This window comes from Suncus etruscus, chromosome 18 (assembly GCF_024139225.1).
Source record: "Suncus etruscus isolate mSunEtr1 chromosome 18, mSunEtr1.pri.cur, whole genome shotgun sequence".
In the NCBI taxonomy this organism is placed as follows: domain Eukaryota; kingdom Metazoa; phylum Chordata; class Mammalia; order Eulipotyphla; family Soricidae; genus Suncus; species Suncus etruscus.
Window position 1 is genome coordinate 62,841,963 of NC_064865.1, and position 20,055 is coordinate 62,862,017.

The 20,055-nt window shown below is 46.3% G+C and overlaps 1 protein-coding gene and 1 non-coding gene across 2 annotated transcripts in view; both read right to left on the bottom strand.

The window, feature by feature from the left end:
• The window catches only part of TMEM14C (transmembrane protein 14C), a 1,060,545-nt gene that overhangs the window by 897,283 nt on the left and 143,207 nt on the right, over positions 1–20,055 (bottom strand). The window lies entirely within an intron of this gene.
• LOC125996620 (small nucleolar RNA U3) lies at positions 14,630–14,843 on the bottom strand. The gene has a single exon (XR_007491306.1). It is a non-coding gene; the product is annotated as a small nucleolar RNA U3 (small nucleolar RNA).

Consider the following 20,055-nt stretch of genomic DNA (forward strand, 5'->3'; position numbering starts at 1 on the left):
TTCAGGTCCATTTTGCCATTCTATGTATCTTAACTGGTGAATTTAGTCTATTAACATTAAGAGAGGTAATTGTCACTGGATTTTGTCCCATTAAATTGTAGAAGTTTTGTGTGGTTGTGAGGTTTTCCTTGAGTTAACTAGACTCTTCAGTTCTTGTGTTTTGAGTCTATAAAGTTCCTGAGCTCTTGTTTAGCCATACAAGAATGTACCCTTCATTCAAACCTGAATGAGTCTGGTTGGGTGAAGTATTTGTGGCAACGCATTTGTTTTGTTAAGGTGGATTTTTGTTTGTTTGGTTTGGTTTGTTGTTTTTTTTTTTTTTTTCGTACTAAACAGCATCACTGCCTTTGGCCCTGGACAATAGTTTGTGATAAATCTGCTATGAATCTTAAGGATGCTTAAGGATGTAATTTTTTGTATGTAATTCTTTGTATGTAATTTCCTTTTGTTATCTTGCTGGTTCCAGTATCCTATCTCTCTGTGGTTCTTATCATTGCAACAACAATGTGCCTTGGTGTGCACCTATTTCTGTCTCCTTTAGCTGGTACTCTTTAGGATGTGGGTGCATTTATTCTTATGTTGTTCCTATTGAATTTCTCCCAAAGATCTATTGTCTTCTGTTTGCTTATTTTGAGGATTATTTCTATATTCTGTTCATTTATTTTAAGAATCTTTTCCAGCTTCTTTGGTTTATGGAGTTATTATGCTGCTCATCTTCCATCTCACTGATTCTATCCTCAGTAGCTGTGACTCTGCTGGTGAGGCCTTACAGTGAGCTTTTCATTTTGCCTACCAAGTTTTTCATTTCTGTCATATCTTTTTGAACTTTCTTATTTCTACTTTCATTTCCTCTTAATTTTTATTGGCTGTCTGCCATGGTTTCTTTGAGTTCTTCCAGAAACCTCCACATTTCCTCTCTAGAGTCCTTATCAGAGAGGTTATATGGGTGGCTAATGTTTGTTGAGTCATTCACTAGATGTGGTGGTGTTCTGCTTTCCTATTGTGATCTTTGTTGTGTGGTGGTGTTTTGTGTGTGTGTGTGTGTGTGTAAGTTTTGTGTTTGTTTTTATGTGCTGTGTGGGGCTCCATGGCTAGAAGAAATGTGAGGCCTCAGATTGAAGTGGTGGCCTTCTTGCTTCTAGGTGACTAGGTTGAATGCTAATAACCCTTTTGAGTCCAAAAGCTGCTCACAGCCCCAGCAGCTGATGGTCTTTGCTCTTGCCTTTCTAGGTGTAGAAAACTTTGTTGAAAACACAGTTTGTACCCCGAGGCCCTACCTGAGTTGTTACAGAAGGTGGACTGGGCTGGTTAAAGGTACAGCTGCTCCCAGGTCTCAATGATGAGACTGGTAGGCTAGATGACTGTAGCTGTGTCAAAGCTGTGATGCTCCCCTCTGTCACAATGCTTCGCTTAGCTGCATTTCTTCAATGGCTCAGCTGTGATCTAATGTCCATATAGTGTAAGCTTTAACATGGATCTGGGCCTGTACTGCTCTCCAAAGCTCCAGCTGCACTCTTTTCATGCGCAGCTGTACTTTCTAAAGTCTGGTGCCTGTGAGACCTCCAAGCTTGGCCTAGCAATGGACCTGATGGACTCTCGTGGTTCAGAGCTCCAATCTTGTGCACAACTGACCCAGGGCAGAGCTGGTTTCCATCTCTAGCATCCCATATGACCCAGGAGCAATTTCTGAGCACAGAGCCAGGAGTAACCGCTGAGTGCTACTGAGTTTGTCCCAAAAACTGCATTGTTGACATTGAACTGTTGCACATTGGTATCCATTTTTTTCCTTCATTCCGAAGGAGTTTGATTCCTGGTGCTGGCGCAGGGAACTGTGTCAGTTCTAAGATTGGGATTCAGGGTTCAGGGTTGGATGGTCGATAGCCTATCTCTTGCAGTCTAAGTCGAGTCCCCATGACAAGTGTTAAGGATGCAAGGTGCCCTGGTCTTAATAAGACTGAAATGGTTTGCAGCAGTACAGGTTCTGGTAGTGTCCTCGAGCTGCAGGTCCTTCTGGAGCTGAATTTGGTAGCATGCTCTAGTCTATGTTGGAGGGGTGTCTCAGCCGAGGCAAGCCGTCAGGGGATGCCAGGAGAAGTCCCCAAATGTCTGCCAAGCTAAAGAAGTATTTTTTATTTTCATACCTAAGTTTATTGTGGTGCTTATTACAAAAGTCAAAGTTTTTTTTTTTTAAGAAAGAAACAGTTAAGGACTATAATTTGCATTTTCCGTAAGTCCTTCTATGTTAAGACTTTTCATGGCCATCCTGGGAGTAGGTCCCACAGTCGTGTCCCCTAAGCACATGATTTTTTATAGCAGTGATGAATGTCACCAGATTTACTTTGGAGTTTAACTGACCATGTTGCCCAGTAGGCCTTGTGTTTTCTCTATACCCAAGCAAGCTTTGGGTTTGCCAATGAATCACAAAGTCACTGAATTTCTGCACCCTTAAGGAAATGCTTTGGCAACTTTGGAAATATTTTGAGCAGGCTGAGTTCTTAAATCTGACAAGAATGTTTAGATTATATGTTATGTGTTGTGTGGGGGACCTGCATAAATCACTGTATAATAGAGATAGATAAATACTACCTATTGCAAACCACGTGGTATATAAAACAGCAAGCTCAATTAGACTCCATAAGAGAAAGAGAGAGAGAGAGAGAGAGAGAGAGAGAGAGAGAGAGAGAGAGAATGAGAGAGAGAATGATAGACTGAATATTCCCAAGGCTCTATCTGGGTCAGAGAAGAGCTACACAGAAATTGAGTCATTGAGTCTTGATTTTTCAAAATAACCATTTATTAACCAGTTTTCATCGGGGAAATCTACGCTTCTCAAGCATGGCCTTCTTTGTCTGATGCCATCCCTGCACCCTGCGGTCCCCCAAAAAATTTCTGTGTGACCAAGTCATGAAGCATGGGTCACACAGACGCCTTACATTGGGGTTGACTGTATCAGATGGGATTTTCACTTAAAATGCAAAACTTCTGGGAGGAGTTTAGGGGGCTCCATTGCACTTGGCTTGATATGCTCAAATCACAAATATCCCAAAAGCAAAAGGTAGTAAAAGAGAACTGGCTTCTGATCAGTGGGGAGGGAGAAAGAGAAGGAAGAAGATAAGGGGGAGAATAAAGAGGAAGAAGAAAAGAAAGAAGAGGAGGGAAGGAGAGAGAGGGAGAAGAGGATGGAGGAAAGGAGGAAGAGGAGAGGGGAGGAAGAGGAGAAAGATAAGGAGAAAGAGAAAGAAGAGGAGGAAGAGGAGAAGGAAGAGGAATAGGAGAAAGGGGAGGAAGAAGAGGAGAAAGAGAAGGCAGAAGAGGAATAGAAGTAATTGGAGGAAGAGAAGAAAAAGAGGAAGACGAAGAAGAGGAGAAAGAAAAGGAGGACGAAGAAGAGGAAGAGGAGGCTCCCAGTGTCTGGGGTTCTGGTGGGACTTGGGAGACTGGGCACATAAGCCCTCGAACTCACCTCCAGCCCTTTCACTTTTCCATCATACCTTCAACTCAGGACCAATTGCCACAAGGCCCTTTTACTCCTCCCCAAACAATGTGTCAACAGGGGCACCAGAATTCGGTCCCTCACTCATGTATGAAATCCTTCATGACTGAGTGCAAAGTATGGCCAGACACAATTCAAGGTACTGAGTAATGTCTGGAGGGTGAGAAAAATGGAGTTTTGACTCAATTCTCTTACAGGGCCATGCATGCATCTGAGGTGAGATACACAAAGAGACATGGGTGCAATAGCAGAACGCTACAGCTCAGTGTGAAGGGGACAGGGCGTGGTATGAGTGTGGACATGATGACAGGAGCTGGTTTGGTGATACCAGTAAAGGGGTTAAAGTGATTAATTTGGGATAACTAGAGCAAATATCAGTGCATTGATCTCAAGTACCAGCTTGGGAATTAGAGCTCAAGCCAATAATTCTTCCCTCAAATCAACAACCAAAGCAAAGACAAAAATGAGAAATAAAAAAGTAGATAGTAATATGGCTGGAGTGATGCAAAGTAGATTGGGGGGGGCATACACCTCTGGCAGTCTCCCCAGGAGTGCAGCACTCAGCCCATGGCTGAGTGTCCTGGGTGGTGAGAGAGTGGTGAGGGGTATAAGCTCAGAGTCACAGGCAACCGAGACATGACTTCCAGGCCTCAAAACCCACAGGTTTTGCTGAGAGCAAAAAACCCAGGGCTATCCAGGGCTACTGGACCTGCCCACAGGCCTGGAAGTCTAGTGGCCTGAGAGTCGGTCTAGTCTGTGAATCAGAAGGAAAAGAAGGTCAGAGCCAGGGCCAGATGCCTCCATAACATGCACTCCATGGCCCGGAGCTTGAGTCAGAATCAGAGCTTCATGTTTCATATTTGGAGATGCAGCCCACAGTCAAACCCGGGTCTAGAACCTTCCCCACCTGCAGGGGCAACTGAGAGGCCGCTTTGAGGAGAAGTGGCCATCCCTCACTTTTAGCAGAGACAACGCTGATGGACAGATCGGTGAGTAGTGGCACATGAGCTACAGGGGTGTGGGGTGAGGACGAAGTGACCCTGAGTGAAGAGTACCAGGCACCCACTCGAATAAGGCATCAGGGCTGCTGAGTCCCTGCGCCAGGCCAGCAGCCTTTGCTCAAATGAAGGGGGGGCTGTCTCCGAACCTAGGGCCAGGGCACTGGGTGGGTGCTGATTGGGGAGACTGAGGAGAAACACAGCCTGGCTCTCTCCCTGGAGTCAGAACCTGGAACCTGGCACACGGTGGGTGAGTCAGAGATAGATAGATAGATAGATAGATAGATAGATAGATAGATAGATAGATAGATAGATAGATAGATAGATAGATAGATAGAGAGAGAGAGAGAGAGAGAGAGGATAGAGAGAGAGAGGATAGAGAGAGAGAGGATAGAGAAAGAGATCAAGTTAAAAGAGATGATGAGAGTGAGATATGAGAGAGAACGAGAGAAAGAGAGGGAAAGAGCAAGAGTGAGAAAGAGAGCATGTGAGAGAGAGAGAGAGAGAGAGAGAGAGAGAGAGAGAGAGAGAGAGAGCCAGAGAGAGAGCCAGAGAGTGCTTCCCTCCTGCAGCCCCCCAGGGACCACGTGCCTCCTTCCTTCCTTGCACGTATCATTTGAGCTTCACCACGTGGAAGCTCACGGAAATGGGGCTCAGTTGGGGGCGTCATTAATTGAATCGACTCAAGTCCGCCCGCTGAAGACGTGCGAGTATGAACTGCGCATCTCAGATCCTCCACTTGTTTCTTTAAGACCTGCTCCCCTTGGGAGAGGCCCATGTAGCCCCCACGGCCCCAAGTCCCAGAGAGGACACTGTAGAGCCAAGGCCAGTGGGATGCTCACAGCTTTACAGCTTCCCTGGCACTCTCCACTACCTCTCCCTGTCACCCAGGCTTCGTGGACCAGAGCAGTTTGTGTCCCACTTGCAAACCCCCAAAGTCTTCCAGAAAGCTCAGCAGCCCCAGGAAGCAGCATTCTCATGCCGCAGCCCCAATCTGTTGCAGAATGTTCCTTTCTGTGAGAATGAGCGAGGAGACCTAAGCCTCATTCTCCATCTCTTCTCCACAGCTCGGTCATTTTATTCACATCCAAACTTCTATCTCCAGGAAGTAGATGAGGCTTTTGGCCTGACTCAGGTATCCGGTTCAAGAATGAGCAAGGCGGCTCCCTCAGAGAGTAGGATGTGAAGAGAGAGGAAAGAAAAGCAGAGGAATTGGAAGAGGGCGCCTCGCTTCCCTGCAGGACCAAGTTGGGGCTGGCTGGAAACAGGACAGGTGTGACTGAGACCCAGGTGATCCAGACACAAAAGGACAATGGGAGGCAGAGGATGAGCCTAGAAAAGTAGTTTTAGTGGAGGGAGGAAGGGCTCTCGCACATGGACAACACACATGTACAAACACACATTTGTGCACCTATGAACACATACATGCATGTACTGACATGTGGGCGTAATCACATGGACAAACACAAAATTGCGCGTGTGTATACACAGAGACACGGGTAAGTGCAAAAATACACATGGGCACATGTTTTGTATACACACAGACATGCAAGCTTGGACCAAGGACCCTAGCATCAGGCTTCAAGACCATCCCCTTTCAGGGTCAAGGCTCCGCATCGGTGCCATGGCCCATGTCACCGGCAGTCCCTTTGTGAGCACTGACCCCAGATGCCTCCAGCGACACCAGTTTATCCTGTAGTAGCTCAGAAGCTTCCCTGCTCCTTACACTCAGGATCTCTCTGGCCGAGCACAGCAGAGCAAGAAGTCAGAGCCACAGGGGGGAGATAGGCCCAAGCAGAGAACATAGATCAGGCGACAAGCCACACTCACTCTACAGGCGCTTTGTAGAAATAGGCCTGGGAGGACAGAGGACACTCCAAAATCCCCACATCAAAATTGATTTTCAAGCAAAAGACCCTAATGAGTGAGCCCAGCGCTCAGTCCAGGCTCTGAGCTCCTCTGGATGCCTCCTGGCTCCGACCGTGGACCTGTCCTTTGGTATAAGACACGAATCATGTGTGTGAGGTCCAGCCAACAGGCCAGATGGAAGCTGCCAGAGCCTTGGACTCCACAGGGGCCTTTCCCACCCAATGGGAGTGCTCTGGGAATCCTGGTGATCTGCCCCAAAGTTTGGACCCTACCTTCAGCTAGGATTGAGGATGGGCTCACAGTGGCCTCTGAAATCAGGACTCCAGTGAGGGGACAGGGAACAGAAAGAGCACAATTGTGACCCGTTCAGTATTTTACAACCTCAAGTCTGCAGACAGGACGGCCAAGAACCTCAAGAACTGGACGGGCCCTTTCCTTACCCAATGACTCCACACACCTGTGACAAGTTAACAAACCCTGCATGGTCAGGGGGCTCGGGACAGATCTTCTTTTCTCCAAAAATGCATAGAAAAGTGAGTGCATCGTGGGATCCGAAAGTCAGTAGCCTGAGTTCGTGACCTGGAAACTGTCCCTTGTCCTGAGTCACCCAGAGTTCAGGTAACACAACACCTGACTAGCCGTAAACATTCTCAGGAAACAGCCGAGTGCTGGCCAGCCGTCCATGGTGTAAGCAATCTGTTTGTTTTGAATTAAAGAAAAACTTCCCCTGAGTCATTCCTCATAAACAGAAGAGCAGACATTAAAGGAAACTCTGAATAATCTGCTTTGACTTGGAGAGGACATTGAAAAAAGGCCAAAGATGGTATTTTTTTTTTCTCTAATTGATGTTCGGAGCTGATTTGAAACAGGCCCACGGCTTTCAGCCATGCATGTTAACAGACAGAGGCCCAGCTCTCCGGCTCCGGCATCGGCCAACCGGTGTTCCCGCTTCCCCTTGCCTCGTCAACTGTGGAACCCGTTCTGTGGGGCAACAGCCTCCAAGCCTTTGTGTGCATCGTGAGTAACTGGAAAACTAATTTCATCCCACGTTGGTTTGTTCTGTTGCTGATTATGTCGAATTTCCAGAAAGTTCTGAAAATTCCTCCATGGATTCAATCAAAAAACCCTGTTGTGGTAATGGCACACGGAACCCAGGGAAGCTCTCTGGGGGGATTCGTTTCTGAAATGGCTGCACATCTTTTCCTTGATCGGTTTTCAGGTACTTAAAGACCTTTCACTCTCTAATCGTGTACTCGCAACAAATAAAATCATCTTCTCGCTTGCAAGAGTTTCTGAATAGCAGGGCAACGACATGCGCTGTCTCCATCAAGTGCATATTGGGTATTTAATCCACAACTTTTGGCATAGTATCTTTCGTTCCAGAAAATACTGGTAAAATGAAACAAATACTCTAATAAGTGATGCTTTTAGTTTTTCTATCTGTTCAAAGCACTTAAAGGAAAGGCTGATGTTTCATAAACACTCCATAAATGCTCACCGGCCAGTAGTCCCATCCACTTGAAAGTAGGTGCTGTCTTAGACATTGGAGCTAGAATAGTAAACGGATTAGACAGAATCTTATTCTTTGCCACTTCTTAGTTGTTTGTGTTACAGGATAGATGAGCCTTGTTTACAGCGTAGCTGACATTTTTGGGATGGAAACAGGAGACCAGTGCCCGTGCAAACTTGAACTACCTCGGAACCATCCGCAATTCCTCCCACTAGGTTCTGGGGGTAGATACAAGCAAGCTCACTTGGGCCATCTAAAATAATTTGAAAGCCTTGTAATGTGTCCAATTTGCTGCCTGCTTGCTTCCCTCTCTGCCCTGCTGGCCCCTCTCCCTGGGAAAGCCTCCTCAATGTCTCCTACTCATCTTTTCATTTTTATTCTGATGTAGGTGATTTGGTTGCATGTGTTAAGGGTGATGGGATTGATATGCAAGGTCATTGCACAAGACAATGCTAAGGTGCCCTGGATACCTTTCACACTGTCCTGTGTCACCTCTGCCCCATCTTCATCTCCTCACCCTTTATTGTTGTTGTTTATTTGTTGTCATCTCCCTGATCAACACTGTCCTGCCCCATGTTTTGTTTCTCTACGCCAAGAAGAGTGACTTAATTTTATTGGCTTTTCAACCTCCCACTAATTTGGTTCAGCATCTTTCCCTCCTACTCTGCCCATATCACAACCAACTGCATGATCCCATCCTTATTCATAGCTGTGCGCTATTCCACAGCAGTCCATTGTGTGGGTTTCCGTTGTGTGTATAGATCACAACTTCTTGATCCACTCATCCATTGTTGGACATTTGAATTATTCCCATATTCTGACTCTTGAAATTCGTCTTCCAGTTCAGCTCAAACTATTAAATCACCTTGTAAGTGTCCCTGGATCCAACTCTACTTCCCAGCCAGAGATCTAAACTCTCCCCACTTGCATTCTCTATTCCTTGATGTAATTGTCTTCTCAGATTATGCTCACGTTGCTTTGTATCTCTCTGCAATCAGATTTTTTTAAGGCAGAAGCAGTGTCTTAACTCATTGCCTTAAGTCTGAAGTTTGTAAAAATGATAAATTTTGTAAGTGCTTCCCAGTTTACATGAGAGAACTAGTGAAAACAGTAACATTGTGTGTGGAGGATATAAAAGGTATATTCATAACACAAACTATTATCAATAAATATATAAGTTCCTGAGACTAATAATTATACGTACTTCACACTGTTGACTAGAAATACATGGATTTCGTTGAAAACATTAATCCGGAAGCTAATATCAGTATTGGTAAAGGAAACAGACATCAGTTTTATAGTGACAGTATTGCTGACTATTATTATTATGCAGATTAACAGAAGCATCCTCTATTTTTTTAAGCTTGGATTATGTCTTGATATTTAAAGTTAGGACCATGTCATTTCAATTGAACTGTACTTAAAAAGCTTCAAATAGATTTTTTTCTCAAGTTATTTAACAATCTAAGGTGATGCTCAAAACAGATTTGTTTAAAAGAATCAAATGTTGCTCCTGTATTATTTATGAGAGCCCCCAATTAATTAATATCTGCCAAATTAACAGTGTTTCATAATAAAAGGGGATAGCACAAAATAAATACTCAACTACTTATAACAGTATCACTTTATACATTGAACCATTTGATTAATGCATTGACAGTAAACGCATTGATACAAACCTGATAGGTCGGCAGAAATGGGGTCTCAGTGAAGATCTCACAATATCTATGGGTTTAGACTTTGTTTTGATGTCATTGTCCATAGGAAGAGTCAAGGGGAGAGCATGAATAATTTATAAGGTTACTAAAAGTGTGAAGGTTCTGGGAAAGATAATAAAAGCTGAGAGGGTTGAGAATGAAAAGAGGAGAAATGCCCTGACCTACACAGTGTAAACAAGATCACAGATTTTTGGCTTAACCCCTTTGAGCTGGCTCCGAGTTCCTGTCCCTGAAAAGGAAAGAACAAGGCTCCCTGTGCTGGCATGTCCTGGGTCTCTTCAGGAATATGCACCCATTCCATACTGGGTGATTCAAGCCTAGCTAGATTCAAGCCTAGCTGCTCTTAGATGGCCCAGGTAACATTGGGGGCTTCTGGCCTTCCTCTCTGTGGCTCCTTCAGTCCACTCATCACTATGGACCATTTCTTGAAAAAACTGTCCCCAGACTCTCCTCCTCATTTTCTGCAGGTGGGGGAGCTCTTGCAAGCAAGACTGGGCTTTAAAACAAGATACCTGTTGCCTTGATACACCGCAAGCAGGTATCTGCCTGGCAGATATCAGTCCACCTCCCTCGGGCAGCCGCAATGGGGTGACTTGCAGAGAGGAATTTCTTTATTTGTCTTTCCCTGTTCCTAGCAGTGAGTTCCTAAATTAATTAATTAATTAATTAATTAAAAGGTAGATTTGGATAGCATCTTAAAAGGCCAAATGTTTGGCCTTCTAATTTTGAGTGTCTATCCCAGAGAACCAGCCATGTGATTGGAAAGTTGGGGCTTTCACTGTCTCTCCAGACCCCCACAGTTTCTTAGGATGGGATGGGAGATGGACCAAAGATTGAATCCATCCTTAGGGTCAATGATGTGGCCAATGCACATGGAACTAGGTCTCAAAAAAAAAAAAAGCCTCTAAAGAAAGGTCCACAGAGTTCCTTGTTGGGTGACTTTTGAGGCCCTACAGGGAGATGAATGTGCCCGAGGACTCGAAAACACCAACCTAGATGTTGATCTGAGTCTTTCATGCCCCTGTAATGGAAGATCTGTGAGTCTGGTAAGATTCCTTCGAGTCTGTGAGCTGAAGCAACAGTCACCAACCCAGGGCCAGAGCAATAGCACAGTGGGAAGGACACTTACCCAAGTTCAATCCCTGATACCCCAATTGCTCCCCAGGCCCTGTCAGGAGTGACACATTAGAAGAGCCAGGAGTAAGTCCTGAGTATCACCGGGCATGCCCCAGAAACAAGCAAAAAAGTCATCGAACTCAAAAATACGGTTGTGGAGCCTCTGATTTCTAACCAATTTCCAGAAGCACAGGTGATGGGTCACCCAGCTGGTGGCTGCTGGCAAGGCAGAGGTGGGTTGAAGGGCAGAGCTGTTGCCCATTTCTCTCCTAATCAAGGCTATTGGGTGAGAAGTGGCTGATAGAGTTGGCTAAAGGCATAGAGAAATGTTCATCTATGGGTAGGAGTTGGTGAGTGGTTTTTCCCCAAGCACAGATGCTTCAGGCATCAACTGGAGCTGGCATGGTAGCAGGCAGGTGGCAGTCAGGCTCCCAGGGAGGTGCCATAGTGAGCTCCTGGCAGGCTTGGGTCACATGGCATGACCTGGCTTAAAGGCCTATTACCAAACCTGGAAATATAGGCAGCAATTAGAGTCGATTCCCCTCCCATGAACATGAGGAATGATGCAGGGGGTGGGGGCAAATTCCCTTCCCAAACCTGAGAATGGGACTTTCTCCTAAAAAGAGGGAGCCCTGCCTCTTCCCGTGTTCTTCCTTGTGACCTAAAAGCCACCCTGCCCACTCCACAACAGGGCAAACTTTCTGGAGTTAAAACTTAAGAAGCTATACACAATCTTTCCAGCTGGGCTTGGGTTGGGTGATGGTTAATTTTGGGTCCTGGTGCATCCGAGCATCAAGGGTTGTTCTGGGCATCTGCAAGGACTTGTCCAGATGAGGATGACACCAAAATCTACAGAGTAAACCAGGTGGCCCTTGAAGGGGTGGGATCAGTCCGTCACTGGAAGCCTGGATGGAGCACAAGTCTGACTGTCCAGGGAGGAGGGAGATTCACTCTGCTTTGTGCTCAAGTCTAGGAAGTTAGGTCTTTTTCTGTATTTCTTCATCCAAAACTCACTGGCTTTCTATCTTTTCTTTTCTTTTTTTTTACATTTTTAATTTTGTTGTATGCAATGTTATCACTAATGCTTGTCATGCATAGCTCAACCTCACTCATCACAGCCCACCTACCCTCCCCCAGTGACCCAAAAGCCCCTCTCCAACCCCTAATGGTGAGACCAGCTCTTCCATTCCATTGTCTTTAGCCCTGTGTTTCTCCCTTACTGTATGTCCCAGGTGAGAGTCATTCTCCAGCCTTTCCCTTTGGCTGGCTTCACTCAACACCATCCCCAAACCACTGGCATTTATCCTTGAACTTAAACCCTATGGCAGCAGGTGAAGGGCTCTTCCAACCTTCAGTCATGTGAGTCAGCTTCTTTTTTACTTACCAAAGCCTAGGTCACAGGTGTGTACCGGTGCCAACATGTCTGGTTATGATGTCAATAGCTGGCCCGCTTCTCACTACTACCAAAGTGCCCAAGACCCTCCACAATGTGTACTGTAACTTCAGTTTCTTAAAACTCGGGGACTCTGCCCCCATCCATCCGTCCAGCTATTATCTCGCTTCTAACCACCACGCAATAACATCTATATCATATCTCATCCTATAATTGTTCGTATATCTTACCTCTTCATCTGCGATCTATTTGTCGATCATCACCTCTTAGAGAAAGTGGACCTGTCACCTGCCTATTTACCTCTGAGCCACAAGAGCAGCTGCCTTTCAGAGGGACACTTGGGGGAGGGGTCCTTTCTATGTGGGCTCACCTCAAACTCTTGTTTAGGGGCTCGAGTAGAAAGCAAAGGGGAAACCAGAGGAGCCCCAATGCAAAGATACAAACCCCACCTTTTGCACAAATCCCAGCTTTCACTTAAGCATTCAGACAGGATGGGGGACTTTAATTTCCCTAGTACCCCAAGCAGAGAAAAGGAGTTTTAACTTTCTGGATACCCAAGAGAGTAAGGGGGGCTGAGTGGCCACAAACACAGCCCAGACATCTCCCCTGCCTGTACACCCCAATCTCCCCACACCTCCCCACCTCCCCCTGGGAGTTTCTGCACCTTCAGGGCGGGGCACTGGCTTGCAGACAAAGCCCTAAGGGTCTTAAAACCCTTGCTTCTAAGTCTGAAGTCTCCACCACACACAAGGTTCCTGGGCAGATAAGGGCTTCCAGGCTGGAATTCCCCGTCTCACAGCGCCACCTTCTGTCCAGCGCCCGCCGGTCTAAGGATTCTATTTCCACGGAAGGTTCCAGATGCACCAATTTGGTGGTCACTGTGCAGAGCCTCACAGAACCAGCACAGGGACAAAAAGGGCTTCCCAGGTGTGGTGAGAAAAATGAAAGGAGAGCCTGACTTTCCAATCACCCCAATACCCCCAGGACCCCCAGACTCAGTGGATCCCAGCCCAGAGCTAGCCCAGAACTAACCCAGAATCAGCCCAGAAATAGACCAAAATTGGCCCAGAACCAGCACCTAATTAGCCCAGAACCAGCCTAGAACCAGCCCAGAACTAGCCCAGACCAGCCCAGAACCAGCTATAGGGCTTCTTGACCCTGGAAAGACAAGGATATCTGAAGTTGCCTGGACAGGTCATTTGAATGGTCCCTGCACTCATGCCTGGCTGCAGGCCGAGGTGGCTCCTGGGGCCCTTCCAAATAAGTGGCCATAGATGCCCAGAGCCCAGCTGTCCATGTGGCCAGCCAAGGGCAATTGGCGCCCAGGAGCACCCTCCATCCTTCCCTCTGGGACCACTCGGCCTCATGGCTGAAATCTCCCTCTGCCTGAAGAGGCAGAATCAGTGCTCATGTCTGCCAACGGGCACGTGCTGACTGGACCCAAGCCATGGTCTCACTTTCCATAGAGGTGTAGAGAGGCTGGAAACACAGGTCCCTGCTGGACCCAGGACCAAGTGCAAAACCTGAGCCAGTCCCAAGGGAGAAAGGCCGAGGGTGCTGACCCAGCCGTCCTCACTCTGGAGATACCCTGAGTTGCACTATTGGACTCGGCTATCAGACTGTCCATCCTGTTCCATGCTCACCTTGGGGTGGGCAGGACAGGAAGGTCACACATCTTAGCCTGGCCTCCACCCAAAGTGCCATCAAGTTTCTGCCCTAGGCAGCATCACAGGTTGGAGGAACCACCCCCAAATGGAAGGCAGAATCAGCCTTTGGTGAACAACGCAGCAGCCAGCTTGGGCCTGACCCTGCACCTCCGCCACTCTGGAATCCATGCACTGGCTCTGGCACAGGGTTGTCGCAAATGACACAATCTCGGAACAACTGAACCCTGAGTCAACAATCTCTGGAGTGCTGCCGACATCCTGCAGCCTCTGAGTCTCAATCTTCATCAAGGCAAGCCCAGCTTTGGGGGGAGAATTTTCACTCACCAAACCGAGGGACTCGGCCGGACATATACACTATTGGAGGGTCAGAGACCCTCTGGGCTGTAATCAAAACAGAAAACAGAACCGTGACGTCAAAAACTCTTTTCCTTTGAATTAGAAAAAGCAAGATCCACTGAGAACACCACTGGGTGCTGGTGGAAAGAGGGCCCCGGGGAAACTAAGCCTGGAAGTTCCCGAGGGTCAAGGATTGCAATTATCTTTTTTATAAAAAGCTGGAATTAATATGCTGTTAAAGAGGGGAGTGTGTGTGTGTGTGTGTGTGTGTGTGTGTGTGTGTGTGTGTGTGTGTGTGTGTGTGTTTCCCTCTGTGATGCCAGGGAAGGCACTAAGGTTGACTCCACACAACACCAGCATCTTAACTCCGTCTCCTCAGCTCCAAAGAACAACGTCCAGAGAAGAACCAAACTGTGTTGACTGTCGGCGACAAGCTCACAGCACCTACATGGACTGGCCTGACCTTGAACAATGGTGCACTCAGAGCACAATATTCAGAGTTTTTTTAAATTAAATATTTTTTTCTTTTACCACTCAGACTGCATCCTCTCCCTCTACCCCTTCCAAAGGAAGGGAAGAACGATCATCAATGGCAAAAGGCAGCCGCAGAAGTGACACCTAGAGCAGGCTTCACGCTCAGGAGAGGACGCTCTGGCTCCTCCTCGTGGCTTTGGGTGCTCTACACGATCAGAGAAACTTCTCAAGTCACATACTATAGAAATGATCCCTGAAAGTATACTCTTGAAATTGAATATTTTAAGAACAGAATGTACCAATAGAGCAGGGCTTCTCGATACATGCACAAGAAAAAAAAATTCTTGGAGGTGCAAGAATGTTCCAGAATAGGCAGACAGAACAGCAGGCGAGATGGTGGCCCAGCCAGAAAATGGCTTAATTCATTCAGAGCAGAACCAGGACAAAATAGTTCTGTGTGTGCCTGTACTTGTGTGTGAATGGGTATACATGTATTGTGAAAATGTATGTTTGTTGACTTTTATGTGTTTTTGTTATGTTTATGTGAGTGTATGTGTGTATATATTGTGAATGTGTGTTTGTGTGTCTGCATGTGTCTGTGTGTGTGGACTGTGTGGTTTTTGTGTCTACAAGTGTGTGTGTTTGTGTGTCTGTGCATGTGTGTGTGCTCTGAACGCCCAACATATGAGAAGCCATGTGTCAGGTACAGGGTCTGGCCTCTCCTTCATGTTGGAGCTCGGTGCTCTTAGATGTGGTGAGTTAGGTGATAAACTCGAGTTTAAGTGCTAAGTGCAGAGACAGAAAGGCATGACCTTCCACACCACCCATCTGTAATGAGGAAGACCTGCTGCTCTGTCTGCCCCCTGCTGCCTATGGGATGAAAAGCATCTTTGGGCAGTAAGGGCAGAGCAGGGAGCACTGTGACAAGGAGAGCTGGATATGTGGACTAGAATTGAGTGCTGAAAGGAAAGAAAGTGATAGCTTGATATCCCTTCAGGAACAGTACTTACAGACCACAGTGTCTATAAGGAAATAGGAGGAGAGAAGAAGAAGAAGAAGAAGAAGAAGAAGAAGAAGAAGAAGAAGAAGAAGAAGAAGAAGAAGAAGAAGAAGAAGAAGAAGAAGAAGGAGGAGGAGGAGGAGGAGGAGGAGGAGGAGGAGGAGGAGGAGGAGGAGGAGGAGGAGAAGAAGAAGAAGGAGAAGGAGAAGAAGAAGAAGAAGAAGAAGAAGAAGAAGAAGAAGAAGAAGAAGAAGAAGAAGAAGAAGGAGAAGAAGAAGGAGGAGAAGGAGAAGAAGAAGAAGGAGAAGAAGAAGAAGAAGAAGAAGAAGAAGAAGAAGAAGAAGAAGAAGAAGAAGAAGAAGAAGAAGAAGAAGAAGAAGAAGAAGAAGAAGAAGAAGAAGAAGAAGAAGAAGAAGAAGAAGAAGAAGAAGAAGAAGAAGAAGAAGAAGAAGAAGAAGAAGAAGAAGAAGAAGAAGAAGAAGAAGAAGAAAATGTCTGCCCCAGAGGCAGCCGGGCAGGAGGGAAACTGAAAACACTGTTGGTAGGAAAAGTGCCGTGGTAAAGGATGTTGGACATTGTATGATAGAACTCAATCATGAACAACTTTGTCACTGTGTATCTCAAGTGATTCAATTAAAGAACTTACTTATAAATTAAAAGTAATTTAATCTTTTGGGGGACTGGAGAGATATTATAGAACGTAGGGCACTTGCTTTGCACACACCTGACCTGTGTTTCTTCCTGGTCTCACTCAGGGACCCCTGAGCCCCACCAGGACTAATCACTGAGCTTGGACCAGAGGCTGCTGGTCACAGCTGGATGCAACCCAAATGCCAAAAACATAACAACAAAACATTTTTTTCACTGCATGGTCACAGAGTGCTCAGACTTAGGGTTTTGTTATAAGTTACCCTTCTTTCACCACCACAAAGTGTTCAACACCCCACACACACACTGGTCCTGCAGTCACTCGGGGCCCCCAGTGATACCTTTTATCCCCCACTGAGATGCCATTTCTATTGAGCCAGGCTCAACCAGAGACAGGGAAGAAGGACTGCAGGCTGTGTGGATACTTCAGCCTGGTCACTCACTTCCTGGGCATGAACCATCCAGCATTGGGCCTGAACCCAAGGCCCATGGGCACAAGTGAGCCAGGTAGACACAAGACACTAGTGGAGACAGAGTCTCTCCACCATTGGGCTCCTCCACCATTGGGTACCCAAGGCTTCCACAGGAGGCTCCACCACCACAATCCACCAGCTTGGACTCAGCACAGGGCAGGGGAAGAGAGGGACTTGAAAGAGACCACACCTGGCCATCAAGGTAGGCTGAACACATCCCCTCTGTCCTGGAAGTTTCCAAAATCTTTCTGCCACCCAGATCTCCCTTCCACTTCCTGATGCACCGCCTTCTGATCCCATCACTGTGGTTAATTCTACTCCAAACCCACATTCTGGTTTTTTCCTGCCACCAGAGGGACAAATAAGAGGGTCGGCTAGGTCTTGCATGATGTATCCTGGCTCTTCCACTTACCTTTCAACCTCCTTTCTTTCCCTTTCCTTCACTGTCCCCCTTTTTTAAGAGATAAGTGTGTCAGAGAGCGATGATTACCTGAGACACCAGAGACTGATCGGAACTCTCAGTCCACAACAGCGGGGCAGGTGAACATCTGAACAACAAAGAAGTTAAGAGCACCAAGGCACTAGAGAAGGAAGTCACCACCTAGAATTCTGGATGTGCTGGAGAAACCGAGGCACTTCCTGGAAATTTCACACTTATTTTGGACCTGGCGGTGCTAAAAGTTGGGGACAGTTACTATGGAGAGGGACAGTATGGGCCTCACTCTGTCAGAATATCACGGCTGTGTCTAGGGTGGGATGAGAGAGAAGGATCAAAAAGCCTTTTATAAGTCCAAGACTGGTGGAATATTCTGGAAGAGAACCCAACCTTGGGCTGTGAAGATGGGTGTATGAAAGCAAGCTACCACAGACACAGAAAGATCTGGATCTAAGAGATCCCACAAAGCTTGTGAATTTTGAGCTGGTTCCCTCCTTTTGTCCCCATCGAAAGACATTTATTCTCAAAGTCCTCAGGTTCCTTGCTGTTGTGAGTCTAGAAATTTGAATCAAAATTAAAACAGAAGAGAAACTAGAGACTCGAGTTACACAGGCAGGCCTTGTTTTGGAGAAGGGAAAAAGACAAGGCCAGGGTTAGGGGACTGGGGTTCATCTCCCCACTCAAGGCGGAGCAGGACTAATCCAATCATAGACTCGAGGATCTTGGGCTCCATTAGAGTATTGTAGTAAAATACGGGCATAATGAGCCTGATTCGCTCATCACTCTGGCCGTTCTGGTACAACTTAAAAGTTTATTAAAACCAAGAAAATGCTGCTTGCAGGGAACATTTTTGTGCAAAACAAGAGGCCACATTTAGAAGAATAATGTGATAATCCACCATAAAAAGAGGAACTTGACTTATTATAAAAATACAATTTTCAGTTAACGATGACTTACTCAAAATAATACTAGCCAAGCAAATGTTTTTTCTGGGCAGTGTGAGAGACGATTGTCTGCAACAGATGGCCATTGGCTTCCACTCTGGTCCTCAAGGCCCATGGCAAAAGGGCATTGGAGTTAAAGTGACCATTGTCCAGAGCAATAGAACACCGGGGAAGGTGTTTGCCTTGCATGCGACTTAGCCAGGTTCGATCCCCAGCATCTCACAGAATTTTTCCAGGAGTAATTCCTGAGCACTTGCCAGGTGTGCCCTCTGCCCAAAAAATGACCACAGGTAACTCTTCTTCCCTGAATCTTAGAATGTCAGGAGAAGTCCCACACCCAAGTGCCAAAGCCTGCTGACTTCTGATGGGGTTCACCCAACAAAAGCATTTCTGATTTCAACACAGCAACCACATAGGTGCCATTCTCCACAGTGCCTATGGGGGCATAGGGTTCCGTGGAGGGTGGGAGAAATTTTGCAAAGGGTCACCAAGCTCGAAAGAGACGACACGGCTGGAGGGAAATCAGATGCAGTGGATGAAGGCCATGGCCAAAGAAAAGTGAGGGGCAGATCTTGGTACCCTCAAAAGACACATGAGGAGACATTAGATAGAGGATGTTTATTAGAGATTGGAATCCAGCTGCCTGGGTGAGAAAGACAGACTAGGGGGTGGAAGGAGGGACCCAGAGCAACAGTCACTGCTAGGCTGACTCTGGCCTGGAGCGGTGCTCAGTGCAGCTGGCCTGGTCATCCCACTTCAGACAGCACAGGAGGATACAGGGTAGCCTGCACCCCTTTATTGGGGCTATATTAGGGGCTCCTGCACATGGAGCTAGAAGCTCACCAGAGAAGCACCAGGGGGTCCCAACTCTCCTCAGACAGCCAGGCCCTGCACAGGGCCTGCCGGACACTGTCCACAGGCTCAGGGTCGTGGCGGGGAAACAGGGAGAAGAACAGCCCCAAACGTTGCTCTTTAGAGTCTGGGCCCATGCTTAAACTCAGCACAGTCTTAGGACGAGTCCTCAAAAGGGACAAAAGTTAGTTCGAGGGGCTAATGGAGGTGCACAGGGGAGCACTTGGTTGGAATCAGACTGCCCCCCCATGAAGCTTGAAATCCCTTCACCCCACTGTCTCCTGGCCTGGACCCTCTGCTGCTGCATCTCGTGAGTTCATTTTTATCTGACCGTGCACACACTGACCTGACCCAATTCTGTAAAAACTGTGACTCTTGGGGAGACAGGCACTTGGCTTGCACAAAGATGGCTCCAGTTTGATCTCTCGCCCAAACGTGGTCCCAGGAAACCTGCAGGACTGAATACCCATGCTGACATCTAGGAATAGCCAGCCCCTGGCCACTACTGGAAAAAAGAAAAGAAAGAAAGAAAGAAAGAAAGAAAGAAAGAAAGAAAGAAAGAAAGAAAGAAAGAAAGAAAGAAAGAAAGAAAGAAAGAAAGAAAGAAAGAAAGAAAGAAAGAAAGAAAGAGAGAGAGAGAGAGAGAGAGAGAGAGAGAAAGAAAGAAAGAAAGAAAGAAAGAAAGAAAGAAAGAAAGAAAGAAAGAAAGAAAGAAAGAAAGAAAGAAAGAAAGAAAGAAAGAAAGAAAGAAAGAAAGAGAGAGAGAGAAAGGAAGGAAGGAAGGAAGGAAAGAAGGAAGGAAGGAAAGAAAGAAAGAAAGAAAGAAAGAAAGAAAGAAAGAAAGAAAGAAAGAAAGAAAGAAAGAAAGAAAGAAAGAAAGAAAGAAAGAAAGAAAGAAAGAAAGAAAGAAAGAAAGAAAGAAAGAAAGAAAGAAAGAAAGAAAGAAAGAAAGAAAGAGAAAGAAAGAAAGAAAGAAAGAAAGAAAGAAAGAAAGAAAGAAAGAAAGAAAGAAAGAAAGAAAGAAAGAAAGAAAGAAAGAAAGAAAGAAAGAAAGAAAGAAAGAAAGAAAGAAGGAAGGAAGGAAGGAAGGAAGGAAGGAAGGAAGGAAGGAAGGAAGGAAGGAAGGAA